Source organism: Lampetra fluviatilis, chromosome 68 (genome assembly GCF_964198595.1).
Source record: "Lampetra fluviatilis chromosome 68, kcLamFluv1.1, whole genome shotgun sequence".
Classification (NCBI taxonomy): Eukaryota; Metazoa; Chordata; class Hyperoartia; order Petromyzontiformes; family Petromyzontidae; genus Lampetra; species Lampetra fluviatilis.
Window position 1 is genome coordinate 1,039,549 of NC_136342.1, and position 9,825 is coordinate 1,049,373.

Here is a 9,825-nt window from a genome sequence, read left to right on the forward strand (position 1 = left end):
ACACACGTACACACACACCTACACACACACCTACACACACACATAGACACACCTAGACACCTACGACTACGACGAATGTGAGTGTGTGAATGTACGTGTGTGAATGTGTGTGTGGTGTGTGAATGTGAGTGTGTGAATGTACGTGTGTGTGTAGGTGTGTGTGTGTGTGCGGGGAGCGGTGGCTGCGCTACGAACCCGGCGACCCGGGTTCGATTCCCGCTCACGGCCAACACCACCGGTGACGATTATCTGAACCGGTACCTGGGCCTCCCCTAGGTCGACTCAGCCTCAAATGAGTACCTGGTGTGGTGTGTAAACATCGTCACCGGGGAGACAAAGGCGGTCGGGCGTGGTGGTGCTGGCCACCCACCCCCTCGTGTTCATAGGTGCTGCTACTCGCTAAAGGCACTTGCCCACCGACAGCCTGAAGGCTATTCGGGGGAGCTTTGTCTCGTCACTTCTCTACGAGGTGAAATCGGTGATCGATCTGACAAATCAATAACGTGGTCGGTCAGTGGGGGGGTGGGGGGTGGGCGAAGCAATCAATATGAAGGTGATCGATGTATTTGATTTATTGTCTGTGATGATTCTAATCAAAGCAGTCGCCGCGCTGTCAAAACGTCACGGTTCGAACCACGCCTGGATTCCCGTTGCAGTAATTGCTGAACGCAATGTGTCGTTGATTCTTACTCGCAGTCGTAGTTAGAGGACGTTGTTTGTTGGGTTAGGGGCCGGCCATAAATGACGTCACGCACCTGGGGGGGGGGGGGTGTGGGGGAGGGGGTCAGACATTTGTGACGATGGGGGGAGGGGGGGGTTTGAGAAATGTGACGTCGAATCAAAATGTTGCAACTTTAAATGAATGTAGGCAACACGTTCTACTTAATTAAATATTCTATGTAATAAATGTTTTCTCCTACAACATCGGTGTGCAGCGCCACATTGAATACGCACTACAATGACAATAGTTTAAAGCGATTTGAAACATGTTTTATTTTTTTGGGGGGGGGGGGGGGTGGGGCAGAGTTTTTTGTGACGTCATTCTGACTTTTGGGACGAGGGGGGGTCAAAAATCGTCCAAAATCGCGTGACGTCATTTATGGACGGCCCCTTTAGGTCGCGCCAAATATAAAAATGTGCTCGCGCTAAGTCCTCCACCCGCACACGGGGCCACTTGGTTAAGGCTGCGTCGTGTTAAACACATTCCTCCTGCGGAGGGAGCTGGTAGGAACGTCGGGTTGCTCGGTCAATGGCCTGCAGGGTCAACGGCCAGGGCGTGGTGTATTCCGCAAATATGCCCGACTGTGAGGGCGGGCACAAGCCGGCGTGAGTAGGTGAAACGTTGAGTTTTATAAGGGCACCACGGGGTGAGTTTGTAGGTCCACACGATGTACAGCCGTGTCAATAGGGCAAACAGCAATATAAAGTGTCTTATTTATTTGAGGATTCTACCTTGTGATGGGACTTTGTAAGAAGAACTTTGAGATGTAAGGGACACGGGGTGAGACCGATTATGTCTGAATTGATCTGCAGTAAGTAGGGCGCTGATCAGCGGTTGACAGATTTGATAAGGTAGGATAATGATCAGGATTTTACAGGTTTGATAAGATAGGGCACTTATCAGGAGTTGAGAGGTTTTGATAAGATAGGGCACTTATCAGGAGTTGAGAGGTTTGATAAGATAAGGCACTTATCAGGAGTTGAGATGTTTTGATAAGATAGGACACTTATCAGGAGTTGAGATGTTTGATAAGATAGGGCACTTATCAGGAGTTGAGTGGTTTGATAAGATAGGGCACTTATCAGGAGTTGAGATGTTTGATAAGATAGGGCACTTATCAGGAATTTAGATGTTTGATAAGATAGGACACTTATCAGGAGTTGAGATGTTTGCATCTCCTCCCTCCGATCTCAACTCGCTACAGTAGAAAGCATTTACACCATTGGAACCTCATTTGCCGGTAAAAAAATATGATAATTATTTTTTTTACCCTTTTATCTGGCAACAAAACTGAGACTAGGCTCTAAGGAAAGCTGTCTCGGGTGTGGACCAATCAACTTCAAGGACAGTGCATACATTATCAGAGTTGTGTTTTTTGTTTTGCATTATGACTGCAGGTATTGTGGTCAATGCAAACATGACTCCTCGTAAAAAAAGGTGTCAGTTTTGTTGCCAGATAGAAGGGCAAAAAAACAATTATCGCTACAGTGGGGTTTTTCGTCAGTCGTTTTACAATAACAACACAAATAACCTTCCCCCCCCCCCAACATAACGCGATTCCATTTAACGCCACCGGTTATTACAGACACATTTATTATATTTTAGTTCTGCCGAAACATCTTCTTGGTTCTTTCGGTAAAGTCACGTAGAATGGAAATATTAAAATAATAAAAATAAAACTTTATAAAATAATTCTCACGACGTTTCGGCCACAACGCAAGCAGCCGTCCTCAGGTGTAGAGCAGGTCTGTCGAGTAGACAGCGTCTGAATGGTCGAGTCTCTCACCTTTCTGAAGAGATGCCGCGACTCTAAGGTAATATTATTTCCCTTCTACGTGACTTTACCGAAAGAACCAAGAAGATGAATCCCTGCAGTCACGAAAGCTTTAAATCGAAATTTCTGCCGAAACGTTAACCCGTGTCATCGCGTGAACCTCATCCTACCGACGTTTAAGCTGTTGTCGATGTTGTTGTTCTTCTTGGTTCTTTCGATAAAGTCACGTAGAATGGAAATAATAAAATAATAATAAAACAATAAAATAATTCTCACGACGTTTCGGCCACAACGCAAGCATCCGTCCTCAGGTGAAGAACAGGTCTGTCGAGAAGACAGTCTTCCATTCTACGTGACTTTACCGAAAGAACCAAGAAGATGAATCCCCGCAGTCACGAAAGCTTTAAATCGAAAGATGTTGTTTGTTTAACGGCGTGATTGGTGATTACGACATCGTTTGTCTGTTTGTTTGTTCGGTTGTTGTTGTTGCTGCCTTGGTTGTTTAAAATAATATTCACGTTGCCTCAATCGAACGGTAAATCAAATCTGACATCGGGCCCAGGTGTGGCCACTCGGATTTTCCAACCAGGAATGAATAAAGATTCTGATTCTGGGTGGTGATGATCGTCCTTTCAGCTGCTGTTGTTGTTGTGTGTGTGAGTCGAGCCTATGGGCACCCTCAGTCGTAGTAGTCTTCGTAGAGGACGTTGTTTGTTGGGTTAGGGGCCGTCCATAAATGACGTCACGCACCTATGGGGTGGGGGAGGGGTCAGACATTTGTGACGATGTGTGACGGGGGGGTGGGGTTTGAGAAATGTGACATCGAATCAAAATGCTGCAACTTTAAATGAATATAGACAATTAAATATACTTTGTAATAAATGTTTTCTCCTACAACATCAGAGTGCAGCGCCACATTAAATACGCACTACAATGACAATAGTTTAAAGCGATTTGAAGCATGTTTTAAATACTTTATATTAAGTTCACTTGCTTGCTTGCGCGCTTACGACCGTGCAAATCTTTCGGTCGTGTTTTAACTCACTTCCCGTGATCCAACCGAGCTGACATTTTGCACACAGACTCGTTGTGCGTGACAATTTATTTTCATGAAAATTTTTTTCCTAAATTGTCCACTTTTTAGGAAAAAAAAAATTTCATATTTAATTTAAAATACCAATGTGATAAAAATGAAACTCTTACTCAAGAAAAACAGAAATGAATAATAAAATTAAACCGATGCCACGCACATAAAGTATTTATAGTGAAAAACTTTGTTTTTACGGGTTAATTTTTTATTGTTTTGGGGGGGGCGGGGGGGGGCAGAGCTTTGTGACGGCATATTCTGACTTTTTTGGACGAGAGGGGGGGGGGGTCAAAAATCGTTCAAAATCGCGTGACGTCATTTATGGACGGCCCCACCATCCCCTAGCTCGACTCTGCATCGGATGAGCGCCTGGCGCGGTGTGTGGGTACACCTCGCCACTGGGGGGGAGACAAAGGCGGTCGTGAGTGGTGCTGGTCACCCCCCCCCCCCCCCCACGTGTGCCACAGTGGCGGCCGCCATAGGCGCTGCTGCTGCTCGCTGCTAGCAGCACTTGCCCCGACAGTCCGTTAAGGCTACCTGGGGGAGGGGAACCTTTGTCACCCACTCCCATCCACTCACCACCCACTCACCGTCCACTCCCACCCACCATCCACCACCACCCACACCCACCCACATCCACCCACCACCACCACCCCCACCACACCTACCACCCACACACACAACCACCACCCACACCCACCCACATCCACCCACCACCACCACCCCCACCACACCCGCCACCCACACACACAACCACCACCCACATCCACCCACACACACAACCACCACCCACACCCACCCACATCCACCCACCACCACCACCCCCACCACACCCACCACCCACACACACAACCACCACCCACATCCACCCCCACCACACCCACCACCCACACACACAACCACCACCCACATCCACCCACCACCCACCACCACCCACCACCCACATCCACCCCCACCACACCCACCACCCACACACACAACCACCACCCACACCCACCCATATCCACCACCACCCACATCCACCACCACCCATATCCACCACCACCCATATCCACCCACCACCCACATCCACCCACCACCCACCACCCACATCCACCCACCACCCACATCCACCCACCACCCACATCCACCCACCACACCCACCACCACCAACATCCACCCACTCCCATCCACCCACTCCCATCCACACCCACCCATCCAACACCCACATCCACCACCCCCCACATCCACCCACCACCACCCACCCACCACCCCCACCACCCCCACCACCCACACACACAACCACCACCCACCATCTACCCACCCCTCCCCCAGTCCCACCGCTCCCGGCTGTCCGACAGCTGAAGACGCTGAACTCCGGCTCATTTGAAGGCCACTGCAGACTAATTGTACACTGATTGTAGACTAATACTGGTAGGAACCTCCTGGTTACACCAGCCCACAGGGGATTATTGTGTCCGTCCGTCCGTCCGTAGTGCATCCAAAAATGGGAGGGGTGGGGCTGGGTGGAGAGGGGAGGGTGGGGAGGGAAGGGAGGGGCTAGGTGGGGGGTGGGGGGTGGGGCTGGGTGGGGAGGGGCTGGTCACCCCGTGGTGCCCTTATACAACTCAACGTTTCACCTACTCACGCCGGCTTGTGCCCGCCCTCACAGTCGGCCATATTTGCGGAATACACCACGCCGCCGTTGACCCTGCAGGCCATTGACCGAGCAACCCAACGTTCCTACCAGCTCCCTCCGCAGGACAATGTGTTCTTATCGAGGCTTCACACCCCCCTCACCCCTCCCCCCTACAATTTTTGACCCCCCTCGTCACAAATGTCTGACCCCCCCAACCCCCCTAGGTGCGTGACGTCATTTATGGACGCCCCCTAAGGGATGGGCGAATCGATAGCTGCATTAACAAGCGATTCCGTTGAGCTGCACTTAATCAGGAATCGATCCGGACACTCGCCCCGCCCCTCTCCATTCCTACGGAACTCAATGGATGGTCCCTAAGAGGTAGGCGAATCGATAGCAGCATTAACAAGCGATTCCGTTGCACTGCACTTACTTAGGAATCGATCCGGACACTCGCCCCGCCCCCCCCCCAGCCGCCTATATAAATGGCGCGCCGTTGCTGCCTCCTTCTCTCGGTGGCAAATGGCGGCGGTGTTGATGGTTGCGATGGTGAGTTATGAGGCGATCTTGGACGCGATAATCCGCTGCAATCCGCGGCTAATTCCGTTGCTTTCGATGCGGGCGAGTCGAGCGGCGGCATCGCGGCTCTTTGGGCGCTCGTAAAAGTAAAAAATGTCGAGTGGAAGTTGTTTGTTGAAGTCGTAGCGGCTGTTGGTGCGTGGGGCGCGTTAGGCGTTTTTGGATAGGCCTCACAATTACGGGACGTCGAGTTTTATAACGTACGGGGCTTTGTCTAATTGTGTATCTGCTCGCTTCCCCTAGCTATCTATGTAATTTATATAAATTGTGATTTGGTTTGTGTGGCATTGCCTATGTGCTGGTCGCCTTTAGGCGTTGTTGTTTAATCTGCTGACACTGCTGGTGAGACTAGGCCAGAGAAGGCTGCTGTGTCTGGTGTAGGCCCCGATCGGTTTTAAAGACCGCGTAGAACTTTTTATTACATTTTAACAATTACATTATAACGTTTACATTGTTAAAGTCTGCGTACAACTTTATAATTACATTATAACAACAATTACATAATTGTTAAAGACTGCGTAGAACATTCTAATTACATAAATAAATACTGCATTTAACATTCTAATAACATAATAATTACATTATTGTTAAAGACTGCATATAACATTCTCATTACATTATAACAATTACATTATAAAAGACTGCATAGAACATTCTAATTACATTATAACAATAATTACATGTTAGACTGCATAGAAACATTCTAATTACATTATAACAATAATTACATTTTTAAAGACTGCATGGACCATTCTAATTACATTATTATTAAAGACCATGCATAGAACGTGATTCTCAGAGCATGTGGTGTTTGCATGTTCACCACAAGGACCGCGTTGTGGTTCATGCAGAGACTTTAAATTCCTTGTTAAAGCCAAAATCTATTTTGTGTTTAAAGTCGTAAGGCTAAAACCAATTTTTGTTTCATACTTTTGCTACTGGCAAAAAGGTAAATCCCTTTTTTAGGTTTTTTCGGTAAAGTCACGTAGGTAAAAAAATAAAATTGATTAAAGTAAAATAAAAATCACGACGTTTCGATTGCAACACAAGCAATCATCATCAGGTATAAATGAAATGGCAACAAAAAATTGACTTTACCGAAAAAACCATAGAATATGAATCCTTGCAGTCACGAAAGCTTCAAATCTAGAATTAAATCCCTTTTTGTTTTACAATACGGCCACTTAATCCTGAGCCCTGATCTCTATCCACTGCTGGATGTAGATCAATGTGGTGGTGCCTCTACCCTGTCGTGTGTTTCAATAATGCACATGGCGCCTCTGTTAATCATGATCTTATCCACTACTGGATGAAGATTGATGTGTCTACCCCTGCAAGTCGTCTCTAATGCATGTGGCTCCTGTCTCCCCACCCTCTGAAACGTCCTCGCTGTATCTTGAATGTTCAATGAGCGTCGTTTCTTCTTGTTTGTGCAGCAACGCCATCGAGTTCCAAGTCTGAACCCGCCATCGCCAACTCTCCGTGTGCATCCACCTCGTGGTGAGTCTTGCAGTCTGTGTCTCTCATCATCATCACGGTGGCTAGGAGATGTTAACTACCTCGCTTGGTGTGCAGGAGGTCGTGTGTTCGATACCGACCCTGACGATGCCGGGCATCTGTGAGGGTCTTTTTTGGTAGGGGAACAGCTTTACAGCTCAACGTATTTGTCCACAATAAACGTTGTTAGCAACACAATCAAACTCAACCATGCCCATCCCTTGCCAGGTTATAGGACTTTGGTTTTCAGAAGCGATCTGGCCTTTACAAAACGAGATAGCTCCTCAACACAAAACGAAGTGGCTTATCGATCAACATCATCATCCTCGTCGCCGCGAGGACATGTCTAGTAGCGGCAAAACCATCGGTGAAATACGCTTAGGGTTTTTCGGTAAAGTCACGTAGGTGAAAGATTTATTAGTTAATTTTATCACGACGTTTCGGAGGCAACACAAGTCTCCGTCATCAGGTGGGACCGTCACAGCTAAATTTACTGCATCTCGAGAAGCTGTGACTTGTCTCGTTGTCCGTTAAAAACTCTAAACAGATAGGTGAAATTCCTTCCCGTAGAGGGTGTTAATTCTAGATTTGAAGCTTTCGTGACTGCAAGGATTCATACGCTCAAGTTTTTTCGGTAAAGTCACGTAGGTAAAAAAAATACAATTAAATAAAATTAACTAATAAATCACGACGTTTCGGAGGCAACACAAGTGAAACGATGTGTCCACGTGGTTTCGGGATGGGGGGGGGGTGAAGGTTTTTGTGGGCAGTTGACGAGGGGTGAGGTGGGCCAGGCAACTTGGGACAGGTGACTCGCGCAGAGGTGATGACATTTACAGATAGGGACATCTGAATTCCCGTGTCGATTTATCTCAACATTGTTCTGATCTGCGTCACCTCCCAGCACTGGCGTTAGTGCAGTGGGCGTTAGTGCAGTGGGGCGTTAGTGCAGTGGGCGGTAGTGACACCCTCCCCCACAGCAACAAGGGTCTGGGTTCGACTCTGCACTCGGGTGTCCTCTGTGTGCAGTCTACACGTTCTGTCCATGTGCTGCAGAGGGAGTGGAGTTTGGATGGTATCCCCTCTTGTTCAGTAGAGTAACTGCTAGCACGCTACGCTCGCGAACCCGGCCACCCGAGTTCGATTCCCGCTCACGGCAACCAGCACCCGGTGAGGATTATCTAAACTGGTCCTGGGCCTCCTCCCCTAGGTTGACTCGGCCTCAAATGAGTACCTGGTGCGGTGTGTAGTAAACATCGCCACTGGGGGAGACAAAGGTGGCCGGGTGTGGTGTGACCACCCACCCACTAGTATACCACTAGGTGCTGCGCTTGATGCCCAGGCTATATTGGGGGGGGGGGGGGGTCTGTCTTTGTGGTGTGTGTGTGTGCGCACATGTGCGTAATCCAAGCGTGTGCCTGGTTTTTCTTCGTTTTTTTTTTGCAGGGACTGCGAGGTGGGGGTGATTTGGTGGTGGGGGGGGGAGGTGATGGCGACCTGAATTGTGGGGGGGTGAGGCCCCCCCTCTCCTGGAGACACACGCTGGCTCGGCAGGGAGCTTGTGACGACGCCTCCGTGCTGTGTGGGTAAGTCTGCCCGGCCGGCCGTGTGCGCGTTTTTCTAAGTCGCCTCTGGGTTTAGAACCTCGCATTATCCGCCGTGCCCCTTGCTACGTACTTGTTTAAAGTGGGGGAAGTTGAACTGTCCGCCCGTTCCACTGGCGTTCGCCGTTGGGGAAAACTAAACTAACTTTGTATGGGTACGGAGGCTGTCGCAAAGCCACGCAGGAGAGGAGAGGGCGGATTGAGTGTGGTGCCGTTTTAGCGCCGGCTGTCTTAGAGAAGTGGGCATGGTGGTGGTATCGCTACGGTCCGACCGCGGTAAGTTACAGCATTTCGATGTAAAGCTTTCGTGACTGCAGGGATTCATCTTCTTGGTTCTTTAGGTAAAGTCATCACGTAGAATGGAAGCAATAAAAATAATAAAATAAAACGTAATAAAATAATTCTCACGACGTTTCGTCTCCCCGACAGACCTGGTCTTCACCTGATGACGGCTGTGCTTGCGTTGTGGCCGAAACGTCCAGAATTATTTTATTTTTTATTGTTTCCATTCTACGTGACTTAACCGAAAGAACCAAGAAGAAGTTACAGCATTGTTGTAAAAACATCGCCACCCGCTACGTAACGCCGTGAACGTCTCTCTCGCGTTCCCCAGGCGAACAATGCCGTTGAAAGCGCTCCGTGTGTGGCTGGCCAATCAGTTTCTGGTGGCGATGGGGGGTGGGGGGGGGAGCCCAGTGATGTCCAACACAAAGAGTAGTGGCCAGAACCTCATTTCTGAAACCTATTGTGGTCTGAGGCTCCCGAAGGCTAAAGATCTCCCGCCCTGGGGGTTGGTGGTGTGGGAGGGGAGGGGGCGGTGGAGTTGGTAGCGGTCGCGAATCGTTGGCCGATTGCTGGGGGGGGGGGGGGGTGCGGTGATGACCATTGCCATGGTAACGCTCTGGGTTTCTCCCTCAGGACCCGCTCGGCAGGACCCAGTTACAG

The 9,825-nt window shown here is 49.1% G+C and overlaps 1 long non-coding RNA gene across 1 annotated transcript; it reads left to right on the top strand.

Moving 5' to 3' along the window:
• The first annotated feature begins 5,692 nt into the window (after positions 1–5,692).
• LOC144952472 (uncharacterized) lies at positions 5,693–9,825 on the top strand. Its single transcript, XR_013640635.1, has 4 exons — positions 5,693–5,749; positions 7,216–7,279; positions 8,723–8,862; positions 9,799–9,825. It is a non-coding gene; the product is annotated as an uncharacterized LOC144952472 (long non-coding RNA).